Below are 9,683 nucleotides of genomic sequence, written 5' to 3'. Positions count from 1 at the left end.
CAAACAACCCACGGTTCAACAACAACCCACACTCAAGCACTGAGCATGGGTTAGCGTGTTGTGCGAACCCAGTCATAGAAGGAAACTGGGCCTTCCTTGACTCCCTGTCCCTGCAGTATCACTGCGTAGTGGGGGATCCAGGTTTCCAGTTCAGAGAATGGCCCTGAGAGGAGAAATGCTTTCCCTCTTCCATTAACAGCAGCCTCCATGTGATCACTAGGAAACAAACATGCACACAGTAGGAACCGCCTTCGCAGATATATTTTTCATCTGTTTTCCTTTGCAGGCCAGAGTTATAGCCGTGGGCACAGTGCCCTCTGTTGTTGGCGTGCTTTTAATTCAATTTTTCAATGCATTAAACAGGCCCATTTGGAAGGTTTTGTTTTTCTTGCTTGCTTCTCCTTCTTAAAAAGTGGGGCAGGGGGTGAAAAAGAAAAGAAACACTGCTTGGAATTCCTTTGTTAGCTGGGATTCATTTGGGAACGGGCTGCCACTGCACCTGCTCCCATCTGCTGGAGTCAACCTTGGGCTGCAGGCAGAGCACTGCAAACTTCCAAAGCAGAAGAAGGGCTGGGAGGGGGGACGGGTGGAATCTGGAGGAAACTGAGTCCCATCCAGATGGGGGCTCAGCAGGGATGGGGTTCAGCTGTTCCTCCTTGCACGACAGATTTAGCATTTCCACACAAGCAGAAGTTTTGTTTTCTTGAGCCATTGCTCAAATTGGAAGATGCAAAGCCAGGGGGTGGGGGATGGGACTAACCCTCGCCCCCGCACACACGCACACATAGTTCCAAGGAGACATTGCCCCTTCCCAAAAGCTGCTTAAAGCCCCGGGATGATGTCACAGTGGGAGGGTGGCAGGGCAGCAGCCTGCATTTGTAACATAGCGCATATTGCTGCGCTGTGAGGCCTGCCCCATACATGCTTGCAGTGTGCTGCCGTGTGGAGCCCCACCCATGCATGTGAGCATGCTGCATGGAGCCGCCATTGTTCTGCAGTGTGCAGTGAACACCTGGCTGCTATTCTATATGAACTCGCCCACTGAGAAAGGAATCTGCAGTCTCCTCTCTGTGCCCCCCACCACATTTGAATGGCAGTGGTAGCAGCAGTAACATTTGGGGCACAGGAGGTCATCAGGACAGGCCCTGTAACCTCACCCCCAAGAAGACTTTGCGCGTGTGCGCGTTTGTGTGTGTGTGTGTATACCACAAGTTTTGAAACTATTTCAGCCAAAAGGCAAAAGGGGGTGTGGCTAAAGGCAAAGGGGCATGGCCAAAATACAAAAAAAAAAAACCCAGCATACTGTACCTTAAAAGAGCAATCTTATGGCCACTAGACACTGTCTAGAGGGCCTTCGGATTTTGGGGTTTCTGGGAATTGAGCTCGGTTCCCAGAAACTGCACTCCCCACCCCTCCTTCGCCCCCTCACAGCCGGCGCGGTTCTCTCCAGACCAGCTGTTTCTCCGTGCTCACAAACAGAGTGCAAAGAGGATGAAAAGGAGGTGGTTCCTGGGGTGGTCCTGGGGGCAGGAAGGGGAGGAGTCCGCAAAAACTTCCTATGCACTGCACAGCCTCCCCTGCTCCGAAATCCCCAGCTAGATGGAGGAAATCACATGTCTAAGCCGAAAATGCAGGGTGGCCGGAGCACGGAGGAGAGGATTCCCTCCATGCTCCGTCCGCCCTGTATTGGATAGGCTTCACCCTTCGAATTCGGAGGCTGAGATCTATCTCCATGGGATTGCGCCCTAAAGCTCTTACTGCCCGTAACTAAGCTTTAGGAGAGGCATTTCAATGGAGGGGGGGAACTGCCCAAAAGCCAGAGTTAAGGGCATGGGGCCAGGGAAAGGGGGCATGGAAGGCTGGATTGGGATCCTAGGCGGGCAGGACTGGGTCCTGGGACCTGAGGTTCCACACACCTGGGACAGAGACAGAGACAGAGAGAGACACACACACATACTGCTTTTCTTATACTCTACTAAACCAACACTCCATTTAAAGACTCCATCATATAACACAGACATCCAAAACAAGCAAACACATTGATAGGGCACGGTGTCGTTACCTGATGGTTGTAGGCTCCTTTGAGCTTTCTTTTGACAGCAGGGGTTCACCTTGTAAAACACATTGACTGGGTTCACACAACACGCTAACCCGTGATGGTTTATTTTTCAGAACAAACCATGATGGTTTAGCGTGTTGTCTGTGCGATATCCCCCACCCCACTGCTGCTGCTGCCATGGTGGGTTCTTTCCCCCAAATAAGCCACCCAGAGAACCCATGGCCTGCAGTAAGGGTAATTTTGCATATGATGGGTTAGCATGTTATCTGTCACACCAGCGTGGGTTATCAAAATAAAAAAAAGGAAGAGCTGCACCAACTGAATTCCCAATGTGCTTTGACAAAGGTCTTTATCAAGGGAAAAACTCTTAGGGCGCAATCCTATGGGGATAGGCAGCCGCCTCCGAACTATACAATGCAGGACAGGAGAAGCACAGAGGGGATCATCCCCTCCACGCTTCACCCACCCTGCATTTGCGGCTAGACAGCTGATTTCGGCTGTCTAGCCTCAGGAAGGCAGAGCAGGGCAGGTTGCCGGACAACACATAGGATGTGTGGTACTGGCATTTCTGCCTTCTCTACTCCAGAACACCCCGTTTTGTCTGCTCTGCGCTTCTCTCCTGAGCGTGGAGCACAGGGCTGTTCCATGCTGCCTGTAAGGCAGTATGGGAGGGGGGAAGGTTGGTTCTCCAGGAACTGACCTCAGGGCGCGGGTTCCAAGGTCGGTTCCCACAAACCAACATATCCTATGGCTGTCTAGCTGCTGACTAGCGGCCATAGGATTGCTCCATTAGAGATCCCTCTGGAGGATTCCCCTACTTTGGAGGGAATGTGCAGAAAAGTCTGCAGGGGGTAAATGAGTCACTTTCTACAAAATCTGAAGCTTCTCTGAAATGGCTCCTCCTCCATTCAGAATATTCTTTGCCTCAAGGAGCAATTGCCATACCATTAGCTCCCACCAAGAAGGATCACTTGAATACACCAGGCTATTAGCAAGCATTTGTGCTCCAGGTCACCGCTGGGGCCACCCATAACAATCCCATCATATCAGGATTAATTTTTTGTAACGTTTTATCAATGTGCGTATCATTAAAAGGGGAAAGCCAGGAAGGAAAGGAAACCCGCTGGAAATCACAGGCAACAGGGCATGCAGTTTTGCATTTTCCCCATCAGTGCAGATGTCCACATCATCCGTGGAAATGTGTACATCATTCATGCATACATATGAATCATCAACAGAGATATGGAGGGAAAGATACAAAGGAAATGCTGAAAGCAGCAGAAAGTTTTGCATGCACAAAGTTATGGACAAAACAACAACAACAACAGATTCATTATATATTTCAGAGACCACACCCAGTAATTTGGAACTCAAAATATGGGGGGAGGGGGGATTTGGGAATCATCTACATGAGGCATTTATCATGTGCTCATTATTCCCTATTCATGGTTGGTTACGGGTTTCTTTAGATGATGTTGCGACCCTCCAGTTTATCTTCTGTGTCTAACCAGCTCTTTCAGCAAGTTATTTTAGAGCAGGGAAACTGTGGCGATTAATTGTGAAAGCAAAAGAAAACACAGTTTCCTCTTGTGTATTTGCACTATTCGACTATAGTGCACTGCCACCTAGAGCTATGTAGCAGAAAAGCAGGAAAGAAAATGCTCCTCCTCTTGAGGTGGTCAGATCTCAATTCTGTAATGAAACCGAAAATAGATACAGCGAATTATGAGTGGCTTAACAGCCTTGTGTAGAAAAAGTTCCCAAGAAAAGCACAAAACAAGAACAGATTTCATAGCATACCAGAGCAATCTCTGAAGAAAGCACTGCCTTCACAAATGCAAAACATTCTGGACATGTTCAAGTGCACTTTGCCTTTAGGTCCCCTTTTAAAAATAAAAATTATGAGTATTCCTAAGGGACAAGAAGGAACTTTACAGATGCTTCCCCCCCCCCGCCTGAAATAAGGTCTGTGCTAGTTCTCAGTCCTAGAACTTGGGAAGGAATAATAAAGAGAGCTGTATTGAGCATGTATCATAAGGACATTTCCCTCATGAACAAGTATGCCTAAAGTATGTCCCCAACCTTTATGGATCAGAGGGCATGTTAGTAATTTTGAAAGTGTGTTGTCGGCACTCTTACAAAATGGCTGCCATGGGGTGCTTGCCTGTTCACAAAATGGCTGCCATGGTGGGCATGGCCCATCACAAAATACCCATTTCCCCAGAAGACAAAGTGGTGAGGCTAAAAGACAAGTAACTTGTCCAAGAACTGAAGCAGAACCTAAGCAGAGGCGGGAGTCTGAGCACTGAAACACAAAACCACCCTTTTGAACCCACAGTGTTCTGCTCCAAAGCCCTATTTCACAGAAGGCAAACTGATGAGGCTTGCTTGGCCAGGAAACTGAATACAACGCAGAGATAGAGTCTGAGCCCCAAATGCCAAATCACATATTTGCTCCCACAAAGCACAACAAAATACAAATAAATTCACAGAAGGCAAACTCATGATGCTCGGAGAAACACAGGCAAAAGACACAAACACACACACACAAAGAGTGCATAGGCACGCCAACCACCACCACCTTCCCACGGGAGAGGCAGGGAGTGTGACGGAGATGTCTATGGGTGCTACTTTGAGGACCTCAGACCTGTAGTTGTCCAGTTAATAATTATGATTTGGTGCTCTGAACATGCTCCTCTTCATTCAGCCTTCATGTGGGGGTGGATTGTAGGTGGGAGAGGGAGGGCGGTATTTCTGCCATCTCTCTCTCTCTCCAGTGGGTGTGACTGAATTGATCCAATCACTTCAGATAAGGAAATGCAAGCATTTTATCCCCCATCCAGGGAGGTTTGAGTCGCATCTCTGAATGAGTCACTGCAAATCCAAACGGACATCATCCAGGAACAGTAAACATCTGCAGAAACACAGGCTACTGGCTAATTTTTACTCTTCGACCTGCTAAGCGTACCTTGTTGCAGGTTCAAACATGAATCGTGCCTCCAGCTAGAAGCTGCCTGAGAGAGGCGGAGATGGGAAGCAAGGTCACTCCATTGGCTGGCTTAAAGACCAGTTCCATCAGGCTCCTTGAACTGTTTCCATCATAAAAAAAAAGTCCTGTGAAACTTTAAGGACTGGTACCTGAATTCTTTATTATCATATTATTGATCTTATATAAGGTGCTCTGGGAGCCATTTTGGCTGAAGGGGCAGGGGAAGAAACTTTAGATGCGTACATACATACAGTGTGAAGCACTTTGGAGAGCTCCTTTAGAGTTCTGACTGAAACCCGGAGTAGATTCACTGCCCACTGACATCGGAGCCAGTCACTTCCACTGCATACATACATACATTTGAAAATGAGTGTGCCTTGGCTATCAGAAGTTGGGGAAACCCATAGGCACATAGGAACCATCACTCATTCCTCAAAATTAAGAGCATTCTTCTTAGCCCTCTCGGAAGAATTACAAAAATAATAATAAAGGGGTTTTTCACGGATTACATTCTTTATTTTATTTTATATCACAAGGTAGTTATGTAAGTAGCTATGCTCTCCGACTGCCACCAAGAACATGCCCCTTTTCTGTTTGACTCCACCAAACGTTGTGGGCAAATCTAGGGCTTACGCATGCCGTTAAAACTGGTGAACCGTTTACTTCACGATCTAAACTTTCCATCCCTAAAAAATAAATGCTCAGAATTGGGCTCCAGCAGCAGGTTTCAGGCCTGTGTCAAGGTGGCCACCCGGACTGGAAAAGCCTGGTGCAGCGTTTATATAGAGCTTGCCAGGCCCCTAGGTTCTTCAAGTCACACGATCTGGCTGGGAACCCCAAATGCTTTCAGCCTAGGGGCTGCCCCACTGGTGAGTCCCCGGGAGCCCTATCCACAGACCTGCTCTTGCAGCCACAGAAAATTGGGCCCTGTCAATTTAGCCTAGATACCTGACGTGTGCTACTGAAAACAAAAGCCACCTCTCCAACATTAGGAAGGATCCAAATTGGGTGACCAAACCTGTCCAGGATCTGCCAAGGCCCTGGAAAGATTTGTATGATCCTATAAGGATTTCTTAAAAGGGAATGATGAAGTCTTTAGCTGTGACTGGCTGAGTTGCCCTGATGTCACAGTGTGCTTCCCCCTCCCCCCTTTTTGGATGCCATTTGCTGAGCTGCTGATCTCAAAAGAGGAGCAGGTCACAGCGGAGGCCCTAGAGAAGAGGGAGTTGAAGAAGTGTGGGGAAAGGAAGAGGGAGGGGCCTGAAGAAGTTAAAAAAGTGCTCTTGATAAGTGCTCTTCAACATTTTTATTAATGACTTGGAGGAGGAGGTGCAGGGAATGCTGATCACATTTGCAGATGACACAAAATTGGGAGGGATAGCTAATACTTTGGAAGACAGAAACAAAATTCAAAGTGATCTGGATAGACTGGAGCGCTGGGCAGAAAACAACAGAATGACATTTAATAGGGATAAATGCCAAGTTCTGCAACTAGGAAAAAGAAACCAAATGCACAGTTACAAGATGGGGGATACGTGGCTCAACCACACTACAAGCGAGAAGGATCTTGGAATTGTTGTCGATCACAAGCTGAACATGAGCCAACAATGTGATGTGGCTGCAAAAAAGGCAAATGCTCTTTTGGGCTGCATTAAAGAAGCATAGCTTCCAAATCCCCGGAAGTACTAGTTCCCCTCTACTCAGCACTGGTTAGGCCTCATCTGGAGTACTGTGTCCAGTTCTGGGCACCACACTTGAAGAAGGATGCAGACAAACTGGAGAGGGTTCAGAGGAGGGCAACAAAGATGATCAGGGGACTGGAAACAAAGCCCTATGAAGAGAGACTGAAGGAACTGGGCATGTTTAGCCTTGAGAAGAGAAGACTGAGGGGAGATATGATAGCACTCTTCAAATACTTGAAAGGTTGTCACAGAGAAGAAGGCCGGGATCTCTTCTCGATCATCCCAGAGTGCAGGACACGGAATCATGGGCTCAAGTTACAGGAAGCCAGATTCCAGCTGAACATCAGGAAAAACCTCCTGACTGTAAGAGCAATACGACAATGGAACCAATTACCTGGGGAGGCGGTGGGCTCTCCCACACTGGAGGCCTTCAAGACGAGGCTGGACAGCCATCTGTCAGGGATGCTCTGACTTGGATTCCTGCATTGAGCAGGGGGTTGGACTCGATGGCCTTGTAGGCCCCTTCCAACCCTACTATTCTATGATTCTATGATTCTAAGTTTGCAGGGAAAGGAAAATAGATATTGGGGAGAGAAGAGGGCAGAGCCAATTTCGTTTTCCTACAATGCGCCATTTCATTTTCCTACAATGCCCTGAACGTTGTGTCATTAAAATAATAATAATTTATGTATACAATTATTTCTTCCCTGCCTTTTGGCCCTCAGAAGGGACACCAAGGTGACTTGAATCCATTAAAAAATTTTTTTTTAACAAATTGACAGCAACAACAAACAATACAGAACATTAAAACAGAACAGAAAAAAGTGGGGCATTCAACAGCAGAAAGAGAGAGAGAGAACACTTTGTGGCACCCTGGATGTGGAATTCCATCTCCAGGGAGACCACTCTGACACTAACATCACTATCCTTTCAATGCCAGGTGAAAAATATTCTTATTCTCCCTTTTTATTCCCCATATTTTCATGCTCACATATTATATATTGTACAATTGGAATCTGCAACAAATATGGCATGGAGTGCTCCTATTTAGGGTTCCAGCCAGCACTCTACTCCATTCCATTCCCTCCCCCCACCCCCAGTTTCATTTTGGTACTTCTGCAAGTCTGGGGTTACCTTGAACATGCCAGTGTCTCCCTCTTGTGTGTGGGTGGCTCCATTTTGGATACATACAGATTGGTACTCACCCCCAGACATTGTTAACAGAGGGAATGATTTTTCTTATGCTTTTGTTTTTGCAAACCACTCTGGAATCTCTGATGAATGGTTGTATATAAATCTTCAAAATAAACGATTAAAAATTTTAGCTGCCAGGCTCCAGTTACAGAGCTAAAGAGGGCATTTTGATATCCCCCAGAAACCCAACCAAGTGATCCAGAGAGGAGAACATTCAAGAGGCACCAGGACAAGAAGACATCCGAATTACTCAGTCTCTGTTGATTTTCTTTGGTACCCACTGGGTTCTTATAAACAACACTGCCATTTTGGCTGTGTATGTCTGGATGCGTGCCTCCACTGCAGGAAATATATATGTTTTTTTTCCAGAGCCTGTACATGTCTGTCTGTACACGTTTTCTACCCTTCCTTCCTGCCAAGAATCTGGAATGCAAGACGGTAGCCAGAGCTGCTTCCAAAACGCTGACACCATCTCTTCCCCCTCTGAGCTGCGCTCTTTGCCTTTTCCGTTTCTAAATTGCCAACCTAACAGCCAGAAGCAAACCACACACTTCATATTTCTAACCTAACGCAGACAGACATTTCTGCTTCAGTTTTATGAATCCCCTCTGCTCATGTCTTCTTGTCTGTTTGGTACAGTTAAATCTCAGCTCTGTGCTCTGGTTTTCTTAACTTTTGTCATGGGTTAATAGAGGGGTGTAGTTACAACTGCACGCAATGACCATACAGCTTGTTAAAAAAGCCAGTGTGGTGTATTTGACTAGGAATGGAGAAACCCAGGTTCAAATCCCTGCTGAGCCATGGAGGTTTCTGCATGACCTCATGCGACTCAGTTTTTCAGCCTAACCCACCTCGCAGGGCTTTGCTTGTGGCAGGCAAAGGCATTCTTTTTCAGACAGGCTTCGGGCTTTTAAGCTAGCTTGTTTGCTGAAGTAGGTTTTAACTAGCAGGGTGCTGTTTATTTCTGAATTTTATCGATGTATTTTTATCCTATTTGCTTTTATGCATTAGGTATGTTCCAGTTCTTGTGAGTTCCTTTTGTGATGTACATAGCAGAGACATATTTTGTGTATTTGTAGATGAACACTTTTAATATTATACTGTTTTTAGATTATGTTATTGGATTTATTTGTATTATTGTGCTGATTATGGTTTATCTTGATTTTTGGGGTTCCCCCACCCTTTCCTTCCTGTTATCTTAATCATGGATTTCTGTATTGTGTGTGTAAGTTGCTTTGAGATGGCTTTTTGTGGTGACAAGCGACACAAATTGTGTTATTATCAATAGTAGTAATAATATTTTGATTATCCTTTTGTATTTGATCTCATATTTTATTGCCATTCACTGCCTTGAGCATTGCTTGTGGTGGAAAGGTGGGGTATAAATTTAATAAACAATAAATAAATACATTAAGTAGGTCAATTCACCACCACCCCCAACCCCCCAACTCCCTTCAGTGTGATTATCCTTTCCATTTTTATTTTCAAATGTCATGGCCAAAACATCTCTATTAATGAAGTGTTGTTATAAAACCTTTGAGAAGAGGAAAAACAGCGCATGGATTTCCCTCGAGGCAGTGAGCAAATGGCAAGAAAGGACTTGAATCAGCCATTCCTTAAGGTTGATGTGGATTGTTAAGAACACACAGAAGAAAGGCAAGCTAGAAACATATAAAAAGAGGCTGAAGGAACGACTGAATAGAGCAGAAATGAATAAACATGAATATTTCACATTTGACAAAATCTTGACTTATCTTTT

The sequence above is a fragment of the Heloderma suspectum genome, chromosome Z (genome assembly GCF_057233095.1).
Source record: "Heloderma suspectum isolate Gila_16-S chromosome Z, 16-S_ref, whole genome shotgun sequence".
NCBI lineage: Eukaryota > Metazoa > Chordata > Lepidosauria > Squamata > Helodermatidae > Heloderma > Heloderma suspectum.
The sequence above is the reverse complement of the archived record's forward strand: the minus strand, read 5'-3'. Positions refer to the sequence as shown.